Source organism: Scyliorhinus torazame, chromosome 21, assembly GCF_047496885.1.
Source record: "Scyliorhinus torazame isolate Kashiwa2021f chromosome 21, sScyTor2.1, whole genome shotgun sequence".
NCBI classification, from domain to species: domain Eukaryota; kingdom Metazoa; phylum Chordata; class Chondrichthyes; order Carcharhiniformes; family Scyliorhinidae; genus Scyliorhinus; species Scyliorhinus torazame.
In genome coordinates, this window is record NC_092727.1 from 125,850,260 (window position 1) to 125,878,133 (window position 27,874).

Here is a 27,874-nt window from a genome sequence, read left to right on the forward strand (position 1 = left end):
AAAAAGTCTCCACGCCCTCCTCCAACACCACCACCATGAGCGAGGCATGGCAGACAACAACCCGAGGAGCCGAAAAGACAGCAGAGCCAGTAAAAGTCTGAAGAGGGAAACTGAGGCACACCCGAACGGGATGGGCAGCCAGAACATATGCCGGGCTACACTCCACAGCACAGGAGTTGCAAGCGCTCAAAGACGCTATTAAATTGGAAATGATGCCGACAGTTAAAGTGGTAGTAGCGAAGGCGCTAATGCCCCTTCAAGCAGCACTGGAAAAGACAGTGTCGTCTGGAGACATATGAGTCGACAATCAGATAGCTGGAGACGGCTGCGACCGACCAGAATGGCTGGATCGCATCACTGGAGACAGAGATGGCAAGGTTGGTGGCGGCGCAAGGGCCGCTAAGGGGGAAGGTAGGGAACAAGAAGAATCGGTCACGCCGCCTTAGCATTCACATTGTGGGCCTACTAGAGGGTGAAGAGGGCAGGAAACACAGATGTTGGGCAAACGCATTGGAGGGGAAAGCTTCCCCAAGCCCCCAGAAGTACACAGAGCCCACAGTCAGTCCGGCCAAAGCCCAAGGCTGGAGAGAAGTCTAGATCCATCATCGCAAAACTGCACCGGTGCCAAGACCGGGAAAAGATCCTGAACTGGGCAAGGCACACACAGTCCTGTAAATGGGAGGGACACCAGGACATTGGGGCAGACCTGGCCAAGCACCGGGTGGAATTTAACACAGCCAAGGCAGTCCTTGACAAGAACAATGTGTGGTTCGGGATGCTGTACCCCGCCAAACTCTGCATGACTTTCCAACTTCTCCACATTGGCAGAGGTAGACAAATTTGTGCACAAACACGGGCTGGGAAAGCAACGACACCAGCAGTGAACCAGATGTCTAGTCTCATCGGTTAAAAAAAGGAGATACTATTTGCATGGGACTGATCTACCTCGTCTTCAATCTGAAAATGAGTCTCAGAAAGGAGGGGGTGAGAGCAGTAGGGCGCAGAAGGGTGTGAAGTGGGGCAGAGAAATGCAACGGTCGGGGGAAGGTGCCATGCAATTGGGGGGGGGGGGGGGGGGGGGGGGAGGTGCACCAAACAACGGGTATGGCCATCCCCCTAGCCTTCTTCCGGTAGTATCCAGCTCTTTCTTACATATTGTCTGTCCTTCTCCCTCCAGTGGGCCCCCAAACCCCGGAGTGCAGGGGCACATCCTCACGGCGTACACAATGATGACAGCCATCTTAGTTCGCCCCTGCACAAAGGATGAGTTACCACAGGGAAATACGAGCGAGGGAAGAGTCCTGGCACAACTCCCGAAAGGAGGGTCCAGCTGGATGGAAGGGGGCGCAGAAGGCTGTCTAGGACACATCGCATGCGGTGACAACTGAAACAAGGGCGTTGACAAAAGCTATTTTGGGGGGCCCCCAAACCCCGGAGTGCAGGGGCGATTCCACATGGTGTACACAATGTTGACAGCCATCTTGGTTGGCCTCTGTACAATGGGAAACCCCGGAGAACAGGGTGCATCCACAAGATAACTATGGAGGGAGAGAGAGTGAGAGAGAAAAAGAAAGACCCCCCCCCCCCCCCCCCCCCGGTCAGAATAGTCACCTGGAAGGTCAGGGGACTTAAAGGCCTGGTGAAAAGATCCAGGCTGGGATACTTCAAAACGATGGCTAAGTGTGGAGGCCGGCGTAAACACCGGAGTGTTTCACACCGGTGTCAATGGGTCACTTGGCCCAGCGATTCTGTGGCCCACAGGTGGCCAGCACGTCGCTGGAGTGCTCCACGCAGCTCTGGCTGCCGATATGCGGCCCTGCACTTCCGGCCGTGGGTCCGTGCATGCGCGCAGCGGCCGCTTCCGCGCCGGCCCCGTGCAACATGGCGGACCCACACAGCGACCGGCGAGGACGCCCCCCCCCCACCCCCGGAGACTGACACCCCCCCCAACCAGGACGGACACCGCAGCCGCGACTCCGAACTCCCGTTGGGTGGAACCATACGTGAACCACACCGGCGGGAACTCGGCTGATCGACCATGGAGAATCTCTTTCAACGGCCCCCGACCGGCGTCACGTTGACCACGTGAGACTGCCACCAATTCTCCGGTCGCCGGAGGTTCGCGTGCTGGCGTCGGACCCGATCACGGGTCTGACGCCCCACTCTCCGTCAGCAGAGGACAGCATTTATAGCAACGAGGACGGTTACGGACCAAGAGGGTCAGTATGTCATGGTTATTGGTGTCCTGGAAGGGCACAATTGGCTCCCAACTGGGTGACATGGAATTGATGAAGAAAACCATGGCGGAAATCCCTGACATAGACACACACCGATTCCTCACGGGCAGGAACTTTAACTGCCTACAGGACCCACGGACAGACCGATCAAACACCAAGTTGGGGGTAAAAAAAAAAATCAACATGGCAAAGGAATTGAATGTTTTCATGGAACAGGTGGGGCCAGTGGACCCATAGAGGTTCACACACCCAGGGGAGGAGTTCTCCTTTTTCTCACAGACATACAGGGTATAACTAGAATCAACTTGATTGTAGTGGGGAAAGCGGTGCTCTAGTGTAGGAGCGGACTACTCTGCAATGCTAATCTCCAACCAAGCTCCACACAAAATGGATGTGAGGCTGGAGACGAGCTGGGCATGGACATGGCCCTCCTGGCCGACAAGGTATTTTGCAAACAGATATCACAGGCAATAGAGGGGTGCGCAACCAATAAACAGAATGGGGAGGTTTCACCCTCCACGTTCTGGGAGGCACTGAACGCGGTGATAAAAGGGAAACCTATTGCGTACAAGGCACGCAAAGGGCGGCCAGGCAATAGCTGGTTGACTCCATACTGGAGGTGCATCGGCAGTACTCCTTCCCAATCGTGAAACTGCTGCCGGAGAAAAAAGCTACAGATGAACTTTGACCTGGTCTCTACGGGGAAAGCAGTGCACCAGTTCCTCCAGACACTGGGGACCATTTATGAATACGGAGACAAAACCACCTGCCTGCTGGTTCACCAGTTGAGAAAGCAGGCAGCAACGAGGGTAATAGCCCAGGTTAGGGACAGTAGTGATAGGCTGGTCGCCATGCCAGAAAAAGTCAACAATGCCTTCACAACCTCTCCCTGGGGCTGATCTCCCGAAGGGGGACTCGGGACTGAAACAGTTCCTCGATGGACTGGACATGCCGGTTGTGAGGGAAGAAAAGAGATGGGCCTGGAAGCACCATTAGAACTGGGAGAAGTCATGAAGCGTTATCACCTCCATGCAGACGCGGAAAGTGCAGGGGCCATACAGATTCCCGGCGGACTTCTAGAAAAGATTTGCGTGTTATGGGCCAGGGTTTAGAGAACCCCAAAGTGTATCATGGAGTTCACCTCACTCACGACTTTTACTCGATTTGGTATGGGGAGCACACGGCCCACTCTACAGGTGTGGTGCAGCAGAAATTTTAAAGTAATTTTTAAAGCAAAACAATGTTTATTCTATGAACTCAAGTTAACCTTTTAAAAACATACAGTGAACATCTTAGCAACCATCAATTCAAATACACCCCCCAAAGAATACAACGCTCTAAGTTATCCTTAAACTTTCCTTTTAACATCCAGGAGACAAAAATCCTTTTTACAGAAGCACATCAGGTTTAAATTCTGTACTGAGAGCAGTTATCACTCTGAATTCACCAAATGATCTAGAGATAGTCTTTCGATGGCAGAGAGATCAAAATTACACCTTCTTTAGCTGGCTTCAGCTCCAACACTAAAACAAAACCAAAAAACACAGACACACCAAAGCTTTTCTTCAAAGCAAAACAAAAAACGGAGCCAGAGCTTAGCTCGACCCACACTCTGACATCACTGCAGCCACTTGAGCAGACAAACATTTCTGAAAGTGACATTCCCATGACATTGCGCCAGCACTGGACACGCGCCTGTGGGAGATGTTCACAGACTCACGAGTAAGGAGCACCCCGTCACCAACACTGGCACAAGCCTCAATATCGATGATAACTAAAAAGGACAAAAAAAGCAACTAGAGTGCGGGTCCTGCAGGCCCATCTCGCTACTCAATGTAGGGCAAAGATCCTGGCAAGGTGGCTGGAGAGCTGCATGCCAGAAAGGCAGGCAGGTACCATCGAACGTCAGGCACCAGCTGAACATGATAATGTCCCCTTCCGGGGAAAGAACACCAGAAGTGATCATCTCCCTGGACGCAGAAAAACCACACCCACAGTCACCTTATCCAAATGGCGAGTTCAGACAAATGTCAGCGGAATCGGCATTTACAGGAGGTTATCCTCGTCCATACTTATAGTTTTCAGCTGGAATCATTAAATATTGATCAAAAGCACGAAATGGGACCAATATTTTCTTCTTCCTAGCCATGGAATACACAGGTTTTGTGAGTTCCATCATCATTACTGCCCTGGGCTGAGATCAACTAACACGGTGCGGGGCTAGAAGTGAAACCCACTGTATCCTGCTCTCTACATACTGCACCAGGTAGTATGTGTACCAACTGAGCCACATGAAAGTTCACCATTATTAATAAAATGCATGATCAGAACTTAGAAACATAGGAAGAAAATATACAATGTAGTGCTCCAACCATTTGACCAAATGAGAACAAAGACAGTCACTTAGCTTTTTCGATGACCTTTCTGCAGTTTTTTATTTAAATATAATTGAGGGCAAAACAGAGATTGATAGAATTAACAGCTGAATGGTGATAATTACAGACCATTCATCTGCCCAAGAACAACTGTCTTCCAAATATCCAATGTCGAGTTAAGATAGGCGAAAAACAGCATAAAAATTGATAGCTGCGTTACTCATTCTACTAAAACATTTCCTCCTTCTGCGGTGTTTCCATATATTTTTATTGAATTATTTACAAATATCGCAACAAAGCCAAAGAAAAACAAAAATGTTATCAATGCAGGATACAGTCAACAACACAATGATACATCATACCCATCACTACAAAAGAAAATTCACGAGTACCCCAGCAATAAGGGGAAATTACATTACATTTGGACCTCACAACATTATCTAACCCCAATCCAGGCCCAGCCAGAATAGCCAACAATCATATGACTACAAAATTATGAAAAGAGGACCAGCAGCAACAGGTCAAAGCTATTATCAAATCCAGATTTCCCATAAACGGAGGAAAAAAGTAAAGACCAGAGTTACCAGAACCAACCCACCAGATCCCAGGTCCAAAGCACACTTGAAGTGCCATAAGCCACCTGACCACCAAACAAATAACACCCCACCCCAAGGATAACAACAGAACAATCATGAAGTCAGAAATTCAAGTAAGGATAACCTCAGTCGCAGTCAAAAGGGGGAGCTCTACCTCGGAGAGAGAGGACCGTCAAGATTCCTGCCCCAAAAGTGGTGTCCTGGGAGGGACGGCCGATCCACCAACACCTGGTACCAGGGGATCCAGCACAGCCACTAGGACCATCGAGAAAGAAAACCTAGCGCCACCATAAAACGAACGCTCAAGGTGGATCTAATCAGCTAAAACACCCAACGATCTACCACATCCAGCAAGGCAGAACTTCACCTCAAGCAAGTGGAAAATGAGATACAGTGGAAGAATCCCCTCCGGAGTCTCTCAGAAAAGAGAGAAAAAGAACTAATCGCATGGATGACAGGAAACCGGCATTCCAGACCCCCACCTTCTCCAGCAACCGTCCGACACATGTCAACAAAGAGGCGAGCCAGCCATCCAAACAACAAGGGGACATCACACCTACCCCAGAGAATAAGAAACAGGACACCTATTGGGCATAGTGCTTAGCCCATCCCAAAATCTCCAGAAGCCAAACTCAGCCCTTCTGTGCTCTCCCCTTAGGGGAGGGCTCCCCCGATCCACATGGTCAACAGGATAACAGCTGCAGCGCCAGGCCTGGCCCAGCGCAGTCCCCCCAAAAAAGCTCTCTCAGGAGAATACGACCCAAGGGTCTCCACACAATCCCAACACCTACATAGAGTCTACCAGTCCCGCCTACATGAGCAAAGAAAGGATAAACACTCTGGCTTTAGCTGGGTCGGTAACCCAGACCAAAGGAAGAAGAACCGTCAAGGCAAACACAAAATGGGCGTCTTGGGAGATGGCGTGGGTGGGATGGGTGGGACCCCTACCCTTCTAACCCAGCTGCCACAAACAAACAAGGATTTAAACATTTTATCTAGACTCTTTCATGTAGAGACACCAGCCAAACGCTTCTCGGGACATAGCTTGTGGTATGTACACCAAGAAAAAACAAACACATAAGTGTGCACTAGGATGAAAAAGACAGCTTTAAAGAGGAGCATAGCCAGATCTCACGAAAACGCAGCCATTCTCGCACTCACGCCACGTGACCAATTCCAATCAGTGGTCATAATATTTTGCTGTACTTCTGGTAATGATTTTTGTGTAGTTCAATTAAGTGACCAACTCGCTTATTTACTGAGAACAGTTAATCTATGTGACTCCATTATTTAATGGAAACATACCAATTTTAAGCAGCTACCCAGGTTAAAATCACATTCTGTAATAGCAGGAAGCCAACAGCCCATTAAAAGTTAAAGTTGAACTATTTGGTCAGTTTGTTTTAGAGACCATTACATTTTTTTTAAAATTTTTCCAATTAAGGGGCAATTTTATCGTGGCCAATCCACCTACCCTGCAAATCTTTGGGTTGTGGAGGTGAGACCCACGCAGAAACAGGAAGAATGTGCAAACTCCGCACAGACAGTGACCAGAGCCCGGGATCGAACCCGGGTCCTCGGCGCCGTGAGGCAGCAGTGCTAACCACTGCACCAACCTGCCTCCCCATATTTGCAATAATTCAAACTGGCACATAAGGTTTCTTTAGAGTCTCCATGCAAGCAAGAATTAAAGGGTAGGGCGGTAAGGTTACAGCTCAGTTGACTTGCTATCAGGCCCCACACTCTTTGTGGAAAACCTGTTTGGAACTATCAATATTATCTTGTTTTTTATTTTTTATTTCATTTTTACACTTGTTCTAACTTGCTCCTTTTATTCTAATCACCAACAATCAGAAATGAAGCATTTCAGTAATTATCTAAACCAAATGCATTCTTTCCTGAGATCTTAAAACTGTTAAACGTATCTTCTTCAATCCTTCTTTCTTTCCATTATTTTAAAAATCAAATATTTGTATCTTTTAAAACCCAAGCTTGCTGCAAATTACACTTTTCAACTTTCATGGTGTCCTGCCCTTTGAATCTTGGGTCCTTCATCCAATTTTGTCAATTTTTTAAAAATCAGTTCCATCTATTCACCTTTCTCCAACAGTTACAACAATATCCCACTTAAATTCAGTCTTAAATCCCAAATAAACTTGCATCAGCAACTCAAGTTATTATGTTTCCTAAACACTGTCACTGGAACCAAACTTAGGTCACATTAAACCTGAACAACTGTGATAGAAATGCCAGTAACAATTGTCCTTGGACATATTACACTTAGAACCTTCAAAATAATGTTAATATCGTATTTTTTAAAAAGGCATATCTGAAATGCATCATACAGTGACTCAAGACAGAAAAGAAACGGCACTTTGAGCACTCACCAGTTCATTTCCTCCCATTCATTTTAATGGGCAGGAAACCTGCAAACAGGTTGAGTGCAGAAGTGATAATCTCCTGCCACTTGGACATGATACTGAACAATAAGGTAAAATTTGTGGTAAAATTCGAAACTATAACCAATTTACACGATTAGATTCAAACAATCAAACTGGAGGGGGAAAAAATCATATGAAATAGTGTTCTTATTCCTTTTGTAGGATCTGTAAATATACTGAAAAAGTGGATTTGAGGGAATAAGCAGATAGTATAAAGTACAGATGAATTTGCTCTTGAAGTTTTGACTTCAAAAGAAAGATTACTGTCTATAAATAAGTTCCAGGCTTCCGGGTGCGGCGATGACCAGCTGAGTCGCACGTTTCGGCAGCTCCCGGTGGAACGGACTTTTGGGCTCTTAATAGGAGCCCCATCGGCAATTTTAACAGCAAATAACACTGTGCGGTAATCCAGAAGGGAATCCCCCCTGGACACGGATGGAAAAAAGAGAGGAAAGTAGCCGGATTGCGGTGGATCCTCTAGAGCAGCGGCCAGGAAGGTAGGCACAAAGCAAGATGGCGTCGGAAGGAGGCAGTTTAATATGGGGCCCTGACCAACAAGAGTTCCTGCGGCGTTGCGTAGATGAACTCAAAAAGGAGATGAAGAAGGAGCTGTTGGCCCCGATATTACAAGCGATTGAGGGGCTAAAGGAGGAGCAAAAGACCCAGGAACAGGAGCTTCGGGTCGTGAAGGCAAAGGCTGCTGAGAATGAGGACGACATACAGGGCCTGGTGGTGAAAACGGAGATCCACGAGGCACAACACAAAAGATGTGTGGAAAGGCTGGAAGTGCTGGAGAATAATGCGAGGAGGAAGAACCCAAGGATTCTTGGTCTTCCCGAAGGTGCAGAAGGGGCGGACGTTGGAGCATATGTGAGCACGATGCTGCACTCGTTAATGGGATCGGAGGCCCCGACGGATCCGCTGGAGGTGGAGGGAGCCTATCGGGTTATGGCGCGAAGACAGAGGGCTGGAGAAATTCCTCGAGCAATAGTGGTGAGATTTCTCCGATATAAGGACAGAGAGATGGTCCTCAGATGGGCAAAGAAAACTCGGAGCAGTAGGTGGGAGAATGCGGTGATCCGCGTATATCAAGATTGGAGTGCGGAGGTGGCGAGAAGGAGGGCAAGCTTTAATCGGGCCAAGGCGGTGTTGCATAAAAGGAAGGTCAAATTCGGAATGCTGCAACCGGCAAGACTGTGGGTCACACATCTAGGGAAACACCACTACTTTGAAACGGCAGGTGAGGCGTGGACATTTATTGTCGAGGAGAAGCTGGAGTGAGCGGGCCAGAAAAAGAACGTTTGGGACAAAAGTGGGGGGGTGAATTTGTGGGATAAAGGGGGGAAAAGGGGGAAGAGAGGACTTCCCAAGTTGTTAAACCTGCGACCCTGTAACTTCTCTCTCTTCCTCATGTCGTGGGGGAGTGAGGAGCTGAGGGTGCCGGCCATTGGGGGCGGGGCCAAAAGGGAAGCGCAGGCTTTGTTCCCGCGCTATGGTAATCATGGCGGGAACAGGGAAGCAGGAAGGAGGGGGCCTCGCACAGTGTGAGCCGAGGTCACGGGGGGAAGCCAAAGGTTGGCCAGAGTTTGCTGACTTCTGGGAGCAACATGGGGGGTGCAATTACGCTAGCTTGGGATCTAGCGGGGGGGGGGGGGGTTAACTGGGTTGCTGCTGCTGGGGAGAAGGGGGAGCTGGTATGGGAGGGGGGGGTCGGGGCGGGGGGGCGCCACCTGGGGGGGATACAGCTACGTGGGAACCGGGTGAGGAGCTGGATTGAAAAAGGAAATGGCTAGTCATCAAGGGGGGGGTAAAGAGCCCCCCAATCCAGTTGATCACGTGGAATGTGAGAGGGCTGAACGGGCCGATTAAGAGGGCGCGGGTACTCGCACACCTAAAGAAACTTAAGGCAGATGTGGTTATGCTTCAGGAGACGCATCTGAAGCTGATAGACCAGGTTAGACTTCGCAAAGGATGGGTGGGGCAGGTGTTTCATTCGGGGCTAGATGCAAAAAACAGGGGGGTGGCCATACTAGTGGGGAAGCGGGTAATGTTTGAGGCAAAGACTATAGTGGCGGATAGTGGGGGCAGATGCGTGATGGTGAGTGGCAAACTGCAAGGGGAGGCGGTGGTATTAGTGAACGTGTATGCCCCGAACTGGGATGATGCCAATTTTATGAGGCGTATGTTAGGACGAATCTCGGACCTAGAAGTGGGGAAGTTGGTAATGGGTGGCGACTTTAATACGGTGCTGGACCCAGGGCTGGACAGATCGAGGTCCAGGACCGGAAGGAGGCCGGCTGCAGCTAGGGTGCTTAAGGATTTTATGGAGCAGATGGGAGGAGTAGATCCCTGGAGATTTAGTAGACCTAGGAGTAAGGAGTTTTCGTTTTTCTCCTATGTACACAAAGTATTTTCACGAATAGATTTTTTTGTTTTGGGAAGGGCACTGATCCCAAAGGTGACGGGGACGGAGTACACGGCTATAGCCATCTCGGATCATGCTCCACACTGGGCGGACCTGGAGATAGGGGAAGAAAAACAACAGCTTCCACCCTGGAGAATGGACATGGGATTATTGGCAGATGAGGGAGTGTGTTTGAGGGTGAGGGGGTGTATTGAAAGGTACTTGGAACTTAATGATAATGGGGAGGTACAGGTGGGAGTGGTCTGGGAGGCACTGAAGGCAGTGGTTAGAGGGGAGCTGATATCTATTAGGGCACATAAAGGAAAGCAGGAGGGTAGGGAAAGGGAGCGGTTGTTGAAAGAACTTCTGAGGGTGGACAGACAATACGCGGAGGCACCGGAGGAGGGACTGTACAGGGAAAGGCAAAGGCTACGTGTAGAATTTGACTTGTTGACTACGGGTAATGCAGAGGCACAATGGAGGAAGGCACAGGGTGTACAGTACGAATATGGGGAGAAGGCGAGTAGGTTGTTGGCCCACCAACTGAGGAAAAGGGGAGCAGCGAGGGAGATAGGGGGGGTGAGAGATGAGGAGGGAGAGATGGAGCAGGGAGCGGAGAGTGAATGGAGTGTTCAAGGCATTTTATGAAAGATTATATGAAGCGCAGCCCCCGGACGGGAAGGAGAGAATGATGTGCTTTCTGGATCAGCTGGAATTTCCTAAGGTGGAGGAGCAGGAGAGAGTGGGGCTGGGAGCACAGATTGAGACGGAGGAAGTAGTGAAAGGGATTGGGAGCATGCAGGCGGGGAAGGCCCCGGGACCAGACGGATTCCCAGTTGAATTCTATAAGAAATATTTGGACTTGCTGGCCCCGCTACTGATGAGAACCTTTAATGAGGCGAGGGAAAGGGGGCAGCTGCCCCCGACTATGTCAGAGGCAACGATATTGCTCCTCCTAAAGAAGGAAAAAGACCCGCTGCAATGCGGGTCATACAGGCCCATTTCCCTCCTGAATGTGGATGCTAAGATTCTGGCCAAGGTAATGGCAATGAGGATAGAGGATTGTGTCCCGGGGGTGGTCCATGAGGACCAAACTGGGTTTGTGAAGGGGAGACAGCTAAATACAAATATACGGAGGCTGCTAGGGGTAATGATGATGCCCCCACCAGAGGGGGAAGCGGAGATAGTGGTGGCGATGGATGCCGAGAAAGCATTTGATAGAGTGGAGTGGGATTATTTGTGGGAGGTGTTGAGGAGATTTGGCTTTGGGGACGGGTATATCAGGTGGGTACAGTTGCTGTATAGGGCCCCGATGGCGAGCGTGGTCACGAATGGACGGGGGTCTGACTATTTTCGGCTCCATAGAGGGAGGAGGCAGGAATGTCCTCTGTCCCCGTTATTGTTTGCATTGGCGATTGAACCCCTGGCCATAACACTGAGGGGTTCCAGGAAGTGGAGGGGAGTACTTAGGGGGGGAGAAGAACACCGGGTATCTCTGTATGTGGATGATTTGTTGCTATATGTGGCGGACCCAGCGGAGGGGATGCCAGAGATAATGCGGATACTTGGGGAGTTTGGGGATTTTTCAGGGTATAAACTGAACATGGGGAAAAGTGAGTTATTTATGGTGCATCCGGGGGAGCAGAGCAGAGAGATAGAGGATTTACCATTGAGGAAGGTAACATGGGACTTCCGGTACCTGGGGATCCAGATAGCCAAGAATTGGGGTACATTACATAGGCTTAATTTAACACGGTTGGTGGAACAGATGGAGGAGGATTTCAAGAGATGGGACATGGTGTCCCTGTCATTGGCAGGTTGGGTGCAGGCGGTTAAAATGGTGGTCCTCCCGAGATTCCTTTTTGTGTTCCAGTGCCTCCCGGTGATGATCACGAAGGCTTTTTTCAAAAGAATTGAGAAGAGCGTTATGAGTTTTGTGTGGGCTGGGAAGACCCCGAGAGTGAGGCGGGGATTCTTGCAGCGTAGTAGGGACAGGGGGGGGCTGGCACTACCGAACCTAAGTGAGTACTACTGGGCCGCCAATGTTTCAATAGTGTGTAACTGGATGGGAGAAGGGGAGGGAGCGGCGTGGAAGAGATTGGAGAGGGCGTCCTGCAGGGGGACTAGCCTGCAAGCAATGGTGACGGCGCCGTTGCCGTTCTCACCAAAGAAATACACCACAAGCCCGGTGGTGGTGGCTACATTGAAAATTTGGGGGCAGCGGAGACGGCATAGGGGAGGGACGGGAGCTTCGGTGCGGTCCCCGATAAGAAACAATCATAGGTTCGTTCCGGGGAGAATGGATGGGGGATTTGGAGCATGGCAAAGAGCTGGGGTAGTACAATTAAGAGATCTATTTGTAGATGGGACGTTTGCGAGTCTGGGAGCGCTGATGGAGAAATTTGGGTTGCCCCAAGGGAATGCATTTCGGTATATGCAATTGAGGGCTTTTGCGAGGCAACAGGTGAGGGAATTCCCGCAGCTCCCGACGCAGGAAGTGCAGGATAGAGTGATCTCAGAGACATGGGTGGGGGACGGTAAGGTGGCGGACATATAGAGGGAGATGAGGGACGAGGGGGAGATCATGGTAGATGAGCTGAAAGGGAAATGGGAAGAACTGGGGGAGGAGATTGAGGAGAGGCTGTGGGCTGATGCCCTACGTAGAGTAAACTCATCGTCCTCGTGTGCCAGGCTAAGCCTGATACAATTTAAGGTGCTACACAGGGCGCATATGACTGGAGCACGGCTTAGTAAATTTTTTGGGGTAGAGGATAGGTGTGCGAGATGCTCGAGAGGCCCAGCGAATCACACCCACATGTTCTGGTCATGCCCGGCACTAGAGGGGTTCTGGGTGGGGGTGGCAAAGGTGCTTTCGAAGGTGGTGGGGGTCCGGGTCGAACCAAGCTGGGGGTTGGCTATATTTGGGGTTGCAGAAGAGCCGGGAGTGCAGGAGGCGTGAGAGGCTGACGTGTTGGCCTTTGCGTCCCTTGTAGCCCGGCGCAGGATATTGTTAATGTGGAAGGAAGCCAAACCCCCGGGTGTGGAGACCTGGATAAACGATATGGCAGGGTTTATAAAGTTAGAACGGATTAAGTTCGTGTTAAGGGGTTCGGCTCAGGGGTTCACCAGGCGGTGGCAACCGATCGTCGACTACCTCACAGAAAGATAGAGGGAATGGAAAAGAAGTAGACAACAGCAGCAACCCGGGGGGGGCGGGGGCGAGGGAGGGCGGAGGAATCGGACGGACTCTCAGGGATGTTATTGTATATGTAGAGGTATTTGGTATATGTAATTGTATATTGGATTGTATTTTTGGAGAGTATTTATTTTGGACAAGTCAGTTGCCATTTAGTTGTGTTTTTTTGTTTTTGTTTATATATTACTTATTTATTTGTTTAAAACTGGCCACGGTTATTTATATTGCTTTATTGTTGTGTAAAAGAAACACTACGTATTGTTATGTTTGGCCAAAAAACTTGAATAAAATATATATTTTTTTAAAAAAATAAGTTCCAAGAGTCCATTTAAAATCTCACAAAAAAATGGAAATGTACAGGGAGTGATTAGTTGCACATGGTTTTCAACTCTCGAGAAGTTGTGTCATCCGTTGTTCTGCTTATCATTTAAAGGCAAGCCAAACTGTTTGCATCAGGCTGCATTCCAAGGACACTTCAGATGTGCAGGAGGTACTGGATATGCTGGTATAGACTCTGTCTCTGCTTTAGCTTCTGAACAACCATAAGACTTCATAAAGTTGTTTACAAGCTGTACAAACCACTGACCCGGAGAAAGTTTGGAGATGGTTCCAATAATTTTCTTTCATTGTGGTCTTTCTTTAAAAAGTCCATGACATACAATTGTTATTCATTAGCTAAATGCCCCTGGACCTCAATAATAAAATTCAGAGTTTGTTTGTTGATTGCCTCATTATTTGAAAGTAGATTTACAATATAAAATAAAAAATTCCAAGAATACAATTACAAGACAAACGGTGCAGGAAAACTCAGTACCATAATTGAATCTTTACTAAATCCACACTGGTCATTGGACAAGTATTTCTCAGTGATATGCTCAATGTGAAAATTTTAGCTAATCCCAGCAAAGAGTTTCCCTGCAACAAAGAGTAGAATAATTATTCTATGATTGTCATATACATCTACTAACCCTTTTGGATAGAAAAGTTGCATGCCAATGGTGAATGCTGTGCCATGCTAATTTATCTGCAAAATATTGGAAATCCTTTTAAGTCAGTAGTCTGAAAATATACAAATACCGCAATTCAGAAATATCTGCCCTGCAGCTTTGAATTTGATGGAATCTAAGCTGTTATTACCAGATAATGATATATTTTCACTACTATTGGATTCTTACTGACGACAATATGCTTTACAAATCCACTTAGCTAGTCCAGTGCCAAATATGAAACAACAATAAAGGACTTCACTCCAAAGAAGAGTTTCCCTTCCAGACGTGCTTAATGTACAAGACAATAATAAAATCTTCTAAAACTAGTCCCTGCTGTCTATGACTTGGATAGAATAGTGAAGCGATTGACAAATTGTTTATTTATACCATGTTGCATCTGCCTCAACTGACGTGAAGTTCAAATAACTAGACACATGGGTGAATATGTTGCATCACAAGTCAATGTGGTGACATGAATTCCACTAATCCTCTTGACCAGGGAAGGTTGTGAGATTTCGATGTTACAAAAATGCTTTTAATCGCTTGTTCATGGACTACCAAGTATTATTATGAAACACTAAAGCACATAGAATCCCTACAGTGCAGAAGGAGGCCATTTGATCCATCGAGTCTACACTGACCCTTTTGAATGAGCTATCAATTTACACTTCCCGGTCCACCCTCCCTATCCGCGTAACCCCATAGCCTAACCTGCACATCAAGGGGCAATTTAGCATGGCCAATCCACCTAACCAGCATATCTTTCGACTGTGGGAGGAAACCAGAGCACCCGGAGGAAAACCCACGCAGACGCACCCAGAGGAAACCCACGCAGGCACGAGGAGAATGTACAAACTCCGCGCAGACAGTGACCCAAGGCTGGAATTGAACACGGGCCCATACACGAGAAACAGGACAAATCCAACCCAGCCAATTACCGCCCCACAACCACAAATTATTGTAAACAATAAGAAAAAAAGCTTTAAACATGCAAAGTTGGGTTTATTACACCATTTTACCCCACCTTCCCTTAACTTAAATACACACACATTAAAAAATGTGTATGGATTACAAAGTACAAACTAGAATGGTCTCATTAACACAAAATGACTGTGGTCAAATACATGTACTCCGCTTTGAACCCAAATTAATGTCCGTCAATTGCTCCTCAGAATCCTCCAGATGATGATCATATGGGAGTTTCCAAACTCCACTCCCAAAACCATGCTTTAAAATCTTCTCTCATACCAATGCTTTCCCTTAGAGGTTTGTTTTCAAAAATCCAGTCCAAGTTTTACAAATTACTCTTTTAACCCAAATTTATGCTCCACTTTTAACATTGAATCCAATCCAAATGTTCACACCATCCCTTTTTAGGCTTCATTTGCCTTAACTGCTTTTACACAAACTCTGAGATCCAGCATCGATTTCCATAGTTATCTCAACTCACATTCCACAGGCTGTAGTAAAATCTCACAAACCTGAAAATCACTTCAGATCTCTTTCTGGCATCTCAGCCTTCTTCTCAGTTGTCTGTCAGTCTTTACTAAACAGTGCTCTGGTGTAGCGCCTTTACGCTCAGACTTCGTGGAAACTTCACTTTATTTCTCTAGTTTCCTTAACTATCTGCTCTTCAGATCTCTGTACTTGTTTCTTTAACCATTACTCCACGGTATGGTTTGTCTTCTAGCAAAGCTGAGAGATGTCCATTTTCTAGCCTTCTAAAGCCAACTGTTTCTGCAGAGCTGTGAGAGCGGCCTTCACCCTCACGACCCATCTTCAACTGCAAACAAATTAGCTAAACAAAAACTTAAAAGCTTCTCTACCTTACAAGGCCCCAGTTGCTAAGTGCATCTTTTATTTATTCTTCACGCCGTATCCCTCTCTAAGCACAATAGAAACACAGTTGGAACTTAACCAAAACTCACACAGACAAACACCTATGTCCAGCATGAATCGAACTCTAGGTTTTACCCTTCCAGGCACAGACACATTAAATTAAACACACTAAAAACTATACATTATTTCAAAGTTTACAATACAAATATAAATCCCTTAATACTACCTTTGGCGGTCTAACACACTCAGTTTCTGATTTCATTACCAGACAAAAGAGACAAACTCCAGAGTTGAAGTGAGAGCAACTGCCCTTGACATCAAGGCAGTGTTTGACCAACTATGGCGTCAAGGAGTCCAAGCAAAACTGGAGTCAATGGGAATCAGGGGGGGAACCCTCCACTGGTTGGAGTCATTCCTGGCACAAAGAAAGATGGTATGGTGGTCAGAGGTCAATCATCTCAGCTCCAGGATATCACTGCAGGAGTTCCTCATGGTAATGTTCTGGGCCCAACCATCTTCAGCTGCTTTATCATAAAGTCAGAAGTGTGGAGGTTCACGGATGACTGCACAATGTTCAGTACCATTCGCGACTCCTTCGATACCAAAGCAGTCCTTGCCCAAATGCAGCAAGACCTGGACAGTACCACGTTTGGACTGACAAGTGGCAAGTAACATTCGTGCCACCCAAGTGCCAAGGCAATGATCAACTCCAACAAGAGAGGATCCAACCATCACCCCAGACTTTCAATGGCATTACAATCATTGAATTCCTCACTATTAACATCCTGGGGGTTACCATTGATCGGAAACTGAACTGGACTAGCTATATAAAAACTGTGTCTACAAGAGCAGGTCAAATACTAGCAATCCTGCAGTGAGTAACTCACCTCTTGACTTCTCAAAGCCTGTCCATCATCTATAAGGCACAAGTCAGGAGTATGATAGGATACTCTCCACTTGCCTGGGTGAGTGCAGCTCCAAAAATACTCAAGAAACTCGACATAATCCAAGACACAGCAGCCGCTTGATTGTTACCCCTTCCACAAACTTCAATCCCTCCACCACTGATGAACAGTGGCAGCAGCCATCTGCTTGATTCACGACAGGAACTCACCAAGGTTCCTTTGGCAGAACCTTCCAAACCTATTACCACTACCATTTATAAGACTAAGGGCAACAGATACCTCGGAACACCACCACCTGGAGGGTCTCACAAAGTCACTCACCATCCTGACTTGGAAATATATTGCCATTCCTTCATCGCCATGAGGTCAAAATCCTGGAACTCCCACCCTAACAGCACTGTGGGTGTACCTACACCCCGGTGACAGCAGTGGTTCAAGGTGGCAGCTCACCACCATCTTCTCAAGGGCAACTAGGGATAGGCAATAAAATTCTGGCCTAGCCAGTGATGCCCACATACCGTAAATTAATTTTTTAAAAGATCAGAAATATTCGCAGACTAATCTCCCACTTGCGTCCCTGTGATGTTACATGCTGCCTTTTTCCTGAGTCCGAGTTCTGACTAGGAACTCCCCAGACTGCTCTCACTGTTTCTCATCTCTCAGACACCTCATTGCTCAGAGGTGCCCTATGATCTTACTTGATAGCAGAGCAGGCTAGCAGCTGCATGACCTCCTGTACATGTTTTGCTCTTACCAGAGCTTCTGCTTGTAGTTAATGCTCTTAAAATGTCAGCTAGAGGCAGGCTAAGAATTACTATTTGGTTTTGGTTTATCATGAATGGTGTGATATTTCACTCCAAAAAAAAAAAGAGGTACCTATAAGGTTAGAGAGATCTCAAATGTACACTTGCCAAATTTAAATCAGTGGCTTAAACAATTACAATAATTATTTTGCTGGCTTGATATTTTAAAATCATGATTATGCCATTGATACATATCTCAAACAAGTCAAATTTACAAGTCACAACTTAGTTTTAAGTCACACATTTCCAATTCACATCACAGATGCTATATTAGATATTGGTGTAATTCTTCAACACGAAGGGCCATGTTAGGGCATGTAGAAATTCCACTGGGAGTCAGAGAAAGCACTGCTTACATACTTAGAAAGTATTTCAGCTGCCACTCCCTGCCCTGTTAACAAATAGTTTTGGACAACCAACTTCAGTCTTGATTTGATTTGATCTATTGTCACATGTACCGAAGTACAGTGAAAAGTATTTTTCTGTGGCCGAGGAACATACACACTACGTACATAGTAGACACAAGAATAATCATCAGGGAACATTGACAAATGGTACATCGACAAAACAGTGATTGGTTACAGTGTGGAACAAGGGGCCAAACAAAGCAAATACATCAGCAAGAGTAGGATAGGGCGTAGTGAATAGTGTTCTTCTTTCTTTTGGGGAACATTCAATTACCATAAGATTCTTACAAATGAGAACGTCCATCTTAATTAATTGATCCAGAATGACAATAAACTCCCCATTGCTGTTTTTTAAACCAGGTTAAAGTCCAACAGGTTTGTTTCGAATCACTAGCTTTCGGAGCACAGCTCCTTCCTCAGGTGAATGAAGAAGTGGGTTCCAGAAACATATATATAGTCAAAGTCAATGATGCAAGACGATACTTTGAATGCAAGTCTTTGCAGGTAATTAAGTCTTTACAGGTGCAGACAGAGCAGCAGGAGAGAGGGATAATCACAGGTTAAAGAGGTGTGAATTGTCTCAAACCAGGACAGTTGGTAGGATTTTGCAAGCCCAGACCAGATGGTGGGGGATGAATGTAATGTGGCATGAATCCAAGGTCCCGGTTGATGCCGTACTTCTGTGTGCGGAACTTGGCTATATGTTTCTGCTCAGCGATTCTACGTTGTCGTACGTCCTGAAGGCCGCCTTGGAGAACGCTTACCCAAAGATCAGAGGCTGAATGCCCTTGACTGCTGAAGTGTTCCCCGACTGGAAGGGAACATTCCTGCCTGGCGATTGTCGCGTGATATCTGTTCATCCATTGTGGCATCGTCTGCATGGTCTCGCCAATGTACCACGATTCGGGACATCCTTTCCTGCAGCATACAAGGTAGACAACGTTGGCCGAGTCGCACGAGTATGTACCGCGTACCAGGTGGGTGGTGTTCTCACGTGTAATGGTGGTACCCATGTCAATGATCTGGCACATCTTGCAGAGATTGCCATGGCAGGGTTGTGTGGTGTCATGGTCGCTGTTCTGAAGGCTGGGTAGTTTGCTGCAAACAATGGTTTGTTTGAGGTTGCACGGTTGTTTGAAGGCAAGTAATGGGGGTGTGGGGATGACCTTGGCAAGATGTTCGTCTTCATCGATGACGTGTGAAAGGCTGCGAAGAAGATAGCGTAGTTTCTCCGCTCCGGGGAAGTACTGGATGATGAAGGGTACTCTGTCAGTTGTGTCCCGTGTTTGTCTTCTGAGGAGGTCGGTGCGTTTTTTTGCTGTGGCGCGTTGGAACTGTCGATCAATGAGTCGAGCGCCATATCCCGTTCGTACGACTGCATCTTTCAGCGTCTGTAGATGTCTGTTACGCTCCTCCTCATCTGAGTAGATTCTGTGATCCTGTGAAACAAACCTGTTGGACTTTAACCTGTTTTCATAGTCATAGAATTTACAGCGCAGAAGGAGGCCATTCGGCCCATCGAGTTGTTGTAAGACTTCTTACTGTGCTCACCCCAGTCCAACCCGGCATCTCCACATCATGTTTTTTAAACAACAGCAAGGTTTTCACCTCCGCCATTCAGCCTACCCACCCATTCCAAGTGCTGATCAGCTCCTGTGGGAAAAGCTTCCTGAAACTACGGGCGCGATTCAATTAAATGGGAACAAAGTCCCATAGCGAGCGTGTTTAGCCGTATGTTTCCCAGCGCTTGCAGTGCTGAGAAACACATGGCTATACAACACCACCCGCATTAAATAAGTGGCCTTGGCGGGGAACATGCGGCCAAGGCTGCACATAGCCCTGCAGCACCACACCCCACCCCCCTTCCAAAAGAACGGATGGGACACCTCTGGCCCGATCACTAGTGCACAAAGAAATGCCAGCTTGGCACCCTGGCAGTGCCCCTGCCAGCAGTCCCACCTGGCCACCTTGGCTGTGCCAGGCTGAAACCCAGGTGCCATTGCCAGGGTACCTGGTGGTAACAGCAGTGCCAGGGCACCACCCTGCTCAAAGGGCATGTTTCTAGGGGCCTCTGATCACCAAGGAGACCCCCATAAGTGCCATTCCGTCTAGTTCACGCTTGTGGGGACCAGTGCTGAACTGCACTCGCCCAAGATCTCCGAGGCGAATAGATCCCAATGCCTAGTGCACCTCGCGAATCTGTGCATTAAAGTGAGACTAGCTGTCTCCCAGTAAAATGCTAATTTGCTAAAAAGTGATTCCACCCACAAATGTCTCGCGAAATCGCATTAGATCTTTTATCAGCCACGCTGCGCCGCAGTGAGCGGCTTTCCGGGCACAGCGTGGCCATTGGATCGTGCTCTACAAGTCCATTAGAACATACCTTAATTTACAGGAAGGTTGCCGGAAAGCATTATACGTTGCCTTCGAGAAAAAGCAGAGCAGAAGTTATTAGTGTGTTGTCTCACCAACTGATGGACGTTATTTAGGAAATTAGAACGTTGTGGGTAACGTCAAGCAGACTACAACTTGATTTTCAAAACACTATAATCCTGAATGAAAGATTACCAAGTAAATTATGCATTTTAAGAGATCTGTAGCAGAATTTAGGTTCAAAAGAGAATTGGTCGTGTCTGGATGCACAGAGGATAGTTTTAGCTCTGTGTGGGGCCCTATCACTAATGTTATTAATTTTTTCCTTTTTTAAAATTACTTTTTCAGTTACAAAGCCAGGGCTCAGAGTGTGGACAGGGGCTCTAATCCAGCTCCTTGCCTGTTCCAAAAAACAACTCAAATTCAAATTGAATCCAATTAATTGTCCCCACAAGAGAGACATACCAGATCTGAGCCCAAAAGGCAGAGCAGAGACTACACTTGATCTTAGCCAAAAGGCCGAGAAGCGATACTATGTTAGATTCCTTGCTGTTCACTGACCTCCGGCATGGTGGCACAGTGGTTAGCGCCAGGGACCCGGATACAATTCCAGCCTGGGTCACTGTGTGGAGTTTTGCACGTTTTTCCAGTGTCTCTGCAGATTTCTTCCGGATGCTTCAGTTTCCTCCCACAGTCCACAGATGTGCAGGTAAGGAGGATTGATCGTGCTAAATTGTTCCTTAGTGTCCAAAGATGTGCTGGTTAGGTGGGGTTACAGGGATAGGACGGAGGACTGGGCTGAGGTAGGGCTGGTGCAGAGTTGATGGGCCAAATGGCCTTCTTCTGCACTGTAGGGATTCTATGGAAAGCTGGTTTATTAATGATCTGATCAAGGCATCGGAGAATAGTCTACTTGTTTTCTGATTAAACAAAGTCTGCAAGGGAAATGGAGACACTTTGGGAAAATGAAAAAGTTTCATTTAACTTTCAATTAAGGCAAGTGCAGCATGATGCACTTATGTGAAAATATTCTAAACATATATAGACCCTTCAGGGTTAACACTCAAGGAAGTGAAGTGGAAGGATGAACTGGAAGTTGGTAAAACACTGAAGGTAAATTGACGTGTGCTGAGGCTAGCATAAATGAATCAGTTGTTAGAGTGTGTATCTAGGGCAATGCAATATAAAGCAAGTACATTTCTCATCCTTTACAAAGCAATACGTGTGTCCTGGTTCATGCACTTCAAGAATATGGTGCCCAGCTTTTATACCTTCAAAACCACAGAAAAAGATCCAGAAGGGAGCCTCTCAAAATGTACTTAGTTGAAGGAACCTTAATTATCTGAATAGGCAGGGCGGCATGTGGCGTAGTGGATAGCACTGGGACTGCGGCGCTGAGGACCCGGGTTCGAATCCCGGCCCTGGGTCACTGTCCGTGTGGAGTTTGCACATTCTCCCCATGTCTGCAAGGGTTTCACCACCACAACCCAAAGATTTGCAGGTCAGGTGGATTGGCCACGTTAAATTGCTCCTTAATTGGAAAGAAAAATAATTGGGTACTCTAAAATTATTTTTTTTAAACTATCTGAACAGGCTTTGGTAATTGAGGCTTTAAAAATCAATGGAGATCTGATTCTGTCCATGTCGCCAGGCTATTTGAGCTAAGTAGGTAAGGAACAAAACAGATGAGAGACAATCAGTAAAGTTGCAAAACCAAATCTAAATTAAGTGGATGATAAGAAGCACTTCTTTTCACAAGTTGATAACCCCCAGAATAGCTTTTTTCTGGAGGTCTTCCAAGTTAGATGAGTTCCTGCTAGCAGAAGACATCTTGTGTTACAGAAGGTTAAGTGGATTAACTTCAACCAGTGATATCAGTCACTGTCATCTTCCACAGCTTGCAAGTGTTAGAGAGTTTTTTTCACTATTCTTTCCTAAGGGTGACACAGTGGTCAGCACTCACAGCACCAAGGACCAGGGGCGTCATTCTCCGACCCCCCAGCGGGTCGGAGAATGGCCGTTGGCCGCCGTGAATCCCGCCCCCGCCGGTTGCCGAAGTCTCCGGTACCGGAATTCGGCGGGGGCGGGAATCGGGCCGCGCCGGTTGGCGGGCGCCCCCCGCTCGATTCTCCGGCCCGGATGGGCCGAAGTCCCGCCGAGAAATTGCCTGTCCCGCCGGCGTAAATTAAAGTAGGTATTTACCGGCGGGACAAGGCGGCGTGAGCGGGCTCCGGGGTCCTGGGGGGGTGCCCCCACGGTGGCCTGGCCCGCGATTGGGGCCCACCGATCCGCAGGCGGGCCTGTGCCGTGGGGGCACTCTTTCCCTTCCAACCTCCGCAACGGCCTCCACCATGGCGGAGGCGGAAGAGACTCTCCCCACTGCGCATCCGCGGGAAACTGTCAGCGGCCGCTGACACTCCCGCGCATGCGCCGCCCGGAGATGTCATTTCCGCGCCAGCTGGCGGGGCAACAAAGGCCGTTTCCGCCAGCTGGCGGGGCGGAAATCCCTCCGGCGTCGGCCTAGCCCCTCAATGTTGGGGCTTGGCCCCCAAAGATGCGGAGCATTCCGCACCTTTGGGGTGGCGCGATGCCCGTCTGATTGGTGCCGTTTTGGGCGCCAGTCGGCGGACATCGCGCCGTTGGGGGAGAATTTCGCCCCAGAGTTCTATTCCGGCCTTAGGTGACAGCCTGTGTGGAGTTTGCAAATTCTCTCAGTGTCTGCGTGGGTTTCCTCCAGATGCCTCCCACCGTCCAATGATGTGCAGATTAGGTGGATTGGCCATGCTAAATTGTCCTTAGTGTCCAACAGTTAGGTGGGGTTACAGGGTTACGGAGATGGAGTTGGGGAGTGTGCCTAGGTAGGGTACTCTTTCAGAGGGTTGGTGCAGATGTGATGGGTCGAATGTCCTCCTTCTGCACTTTCGGGATTCTATGATTCTAGGGATTCTATGATTCTATGAAGGCGATCTGACAGGAGTGTGGGTGCTTATAGGATACATTATGTTGGAATGGGATTGGCTCAATGGCTGTTATGTCTTTTCTTGTATTTTACCATATGCTTATAAATATGAGTTTTTAAATTACCACTTACTAGTTTGAACCAATGTCTCATTAGCACAGTTTATTAATTTAAACTAATACTCGGATTGATTTTCTAACTCTTCACGGTCATTTCTTAGCCATCAACATTCTCAACCGAAAGGCCCAGGGACTTAACATAGACCTTGCCCATATGTGAGCCACATGTCCCTTTTCTTTGAGATTTTATTCCAGGGGCTGGTTTAGCACAGGGCTAAATAGCTGGCTTTTAAAGCAGACCAAGGCAGGCCAGCAGCACAGTTCAATTCCCGTACCAGCCTCCCCGAACAGGCGCCGGAATGTGGAGACTAGGGGCTTTTCACAGTAACTTCATTTGAAGCCTACTTGTGACAATAAGCGATTTTGATTTTCATTTAATGTAATCACGCATTTACCTGGGGACAGTCAGGCCTTCCATCTAATTAAGCCCTCAGCAGGGGGAAAATCAGGCCTGGAAGCTGCCCTCCAATCAGAGGTTGGCAGTTCTCCAGTACCAGCAGCAAATCGGGAGTGGTAGCCAATGCTACAGTGGGGGTCTCCAATGGATCGACAGATAGAGCAGAGTGTGGGCAAATGGAAGTCACAGGAATAGGTGGTTTAGGAGCGAGGGAGCAAGCGAGGTGGCTTCCTGTGGCACAACCCAACTTCCCAATGCCAGGCCCCTTAATTGGGCACAGAGTGTCTGTAAATGAGACACCCACCCCCTCCCCCAGATTATTGACAAATGCAACAGGGTTTGCTGGGCAGCCTCCGCGTGTCCTAAGTCCCTTAGCCATTGCAGACTGAATACTGGCGGCATTGGGCTGAAGGCCTTGTGTGGTCATTTAAGGGCCTCAAATGGCCTCTGGGTGGGAAGGCCACCTGCAAGCCTTCTTGTCCCGGATTTGGCGGGAGGCGGAATCTCCATCCTGTACCCTCCTATCTGATCACACAGCTCCCACCTCACCTCCAAACTCACCGCTCTAAGGAGGACATTAAATTCCACCCTTTTCCTTTCACTAGAACTTTGCTTCTGTCATTAGGATTCAGCTTCATGGTTCTCTTCTGCACTGTCTTCAGTGCTTAACAAGAACTCGAGACCGCAGTCAAGATAATATATAAATTCTACTTCGCTCCAATGATCTGAAGATCACCCAGGTGTACCAATGGTGGCAAAGTGAATGACCTGCTCCCAAAACTGCAAATTAGATTAATTGATTCTGATTTTGGGATGATCTTCCTTTATTGTTTCTCTACAGGGAAAGCAGCCTTCCACACGTGAACACAGCTGAGATCAAATGTGGAGAATCAAAAATGCGTCCCAACTATCTGAAGCAACATATCATTGCACCCACATACTACTTCAGTTTGTGAACCAAGCAACCAGTATAAATACTTGAGACTTGCTAAACATAAAAATGTATGACATCCCCCTCCCAATCCCCCCCACCCCGCCCCATGTCATAGACTGTTTGAATAAGGATTTATCCCTTTATATTCCCCTCAGAAAAGAGCATGTTGACCCCAAGGAAGGGAAGAAAACAAAGCAGCCATCAAATTGATCTGCTCTGTATCCAGATACCTCCAGGTGGTCAAGCTATAAGTTGCATTGACAGAAAAGCAACACATACTGTTGACACTACATATACTATTTGTCAGGAAATGATATAGGATGTGAAATTACTTAAGTACGACCAATATTCAAAATAAAATAAAATGTATTGTTCTCTCTCTCAAATAAAGGTAATTAATGTTTATGTTGTGGTGAACTATTAATTCTATTTATTATTAAAGTATCAACTGCTAATGCCTCTGATTAAAGCACTTGGTGCTCACTAATCACTGTCATATATACAATGTTTGTGTTGGAACTCCCGCTCATCAAATACCAGTTATTCTCTAAATTTAATGACCCACAAATAAAACTCAAAACAAATGGTTTTGAAATTATTTCTGAAAATGTGACAAAAATCAATTAAAAAGTGGCCAATCCAGAAACCATCCACAATAATGTTCCTTTAAAGAATAAGGTTGAATCCATTTGGGTGGAAATCAGGAATAGTAAGGCGAAAAAGGTCACTGATAGGAGTAGTCTATAGGCCACCAAATAGTAACATTATGGTGGGGCAGGCAATAAACAAAGAAATAACTGATGCATGTAGAAATGGTACAGCAGTTATCATGGGGGATTTTAATCTACATGTTGATTGGTTTAACCAGGTTGGTCAAGGCAGCCTTGAGGAGGAGTTTATAGAATGTATCCACGATAGTTTCCTAGAACAGTATGTAATGGAACCTACGAGGGAACAAGCGGTCTTAGATCTGGTCCTGTGTAATGAGACAGGATTGATTCAGGATCTCATAGTTAGGGATCCTCTCGGAAGGAGCGATCACAATATGGTGGAATTTAAAATACAGATGGAGGGTGAGAAGGTAAAATCAAGCACTAGTGTTTTATGCTGAAACAAAGGAAATTACAATGGGATGAGAGAAGAACTAGCTAATGTAGACTGGGAGCAAAGACTTTATGGTGAAACAGTTGAGGAACAGTGGAGAACCTTCCAAGCGATTTTTCACAGTGCTCAGCAAAGGTTTATACCAACAAAAAGGAAGGACGGTAGAAAGGGAAAATCGACCGTGGATATCTAAGGAAATAAGGGAGAGTATCAAATTGAAGGAAAAAGCATACAAAGTAGCAAAGATTAGTGGGAGACCTGAGGACTGGGAAATCTTTAGGGGGCAACAGAAAGCTACTAAAAAAGTTATAAAGAAGAGTAAGATAGATTATGAGAATAAACTTGCTCAGAATATAAAAACAGATAGTAAAAGTTTCTACAAATATATAAAACAAAAAAGAGTGGCTAAGGTAAATATTGGTCCTTTAGAGGATGAGAAGGGAGATTTAATAATGGGAGATGGGGATATGGCTGAGGAACTGAACAGGTTTTTCGGGTCGGTCTTCACAATGGAAGACACAAATAACATGCCAGTGACTGATGGAAATGAGGCTATGACAGGCGAGGACCTTGAGAGGATTGTTATCACCAAGGAGGTAGTGATGGGCAAGCTAATGGGGCTAAAGGTAGACAAGTCTCCTGGCCCTGATGGAATGCCTCCCAGAGTGCCAAAAGAGATGGCTAGGGAAATTGCAAATGCACTAGTGATAATTTTCCAAAATTCACTCGACTCTGGGGTGGTCCCAGAGGATTGGAAATTAGCAAACATGACACCACTGTTCAAAAAGGAGGTAGGCAGAAAGCGGGTAATTATAGGCCAGTGAGCTTAACTTTGGTAGTAGGGAAGATGCTGGAATCTATCATCAAGGAAGAAATAGTGAGGCATCTGGATGGAAATTGTCCCATTGGGCTGACGCAGCATGGATTCATAAAGGGCAGGTCGTGCCTAACTAATTTAGTGGAATTTTTTGAGTACATTACCAGTGCGGTAGATAACGGGGAGCCAATGGATGTGGTATATCTGGATTTCCAGAAAGCCTTTGACAAGGTGCCACACAAAAGGTTGCTGTATAAGATAAAGATGCATGGCATTAAGGGGAAAGTAGTAGCATGGATAGAGGATTGGTTAATTAATAGAAAGCAAAGAGTGGGGATTAATGGGTGTTTCTCTGGTTGGCAATCAGTAGCTGAGGTGTCCCTCAGGGATCAGTGTTGGGCCCACAACTGTTCACAATTTACATAGATGATTTGGAGTTTGGGGACCAAGGGCAATGTGCCCAAGTATGCAGACGACACTAAGATAAGTGGTAAATCAAAAAGTGCAGAGGATACTGGAAGTCTGCAGAGGGATTTGGATAGGCTAAGTGAATGGGCTAGGGTCTGGCAGATGGAATACAATGTTGACAAATGTGAGGTTACCCATTTTGGTAGGAATAACAGCAAAAGGGATTATTATTTAAATGATAATGGGTGCGCTAGTGCATGAGTCGCAAAAAGTTGGTTTACAGGTGCAACAGGTGATTAAGAAGGCAAATGGAATTTTGTCCTTCATTGCTAGAGGGATGGAGTTTAAGACTAGGGAGGTTATGCTGCAATTGAATACGGTGTTAGTGAGGCCACACCTGGAGTATTGTGTTCAGTTTTGGTCTCCTTACTTGAGAAAGGACGTACTGGCACTGGAGGGTGTGCAGAGGAGATTCACTAGGCTAATCACAGAGCTGAAGGGGTTGGATTATGAGGAGAGGTTGAGTAGACTGGGACTGTACTCGTTGGAATTTAGAAGGATATGGGGGGAT

At 47.0% G+C, this 27,874-nt stretch overlaps 1 protein-coding gene and 1 pseudogene across 10 annotated transcripts in view; both read right to left on the minus strand.

The window, feature by feature from the left end:
* Nucleotides 1-27,874, minus strand: part of arhgap23a (Rho GTPase activating protein 23a) — a 606,368-nt gene that overhangs the window by 280,357 nt on the left and 298,137 nt on the right. The window lies entirely within an intron of this gene.
* Nucleotides 20,931-21,096, minus strand: LOC140398756 (U2 spliceosomal RNA; annotated as a pseudogene).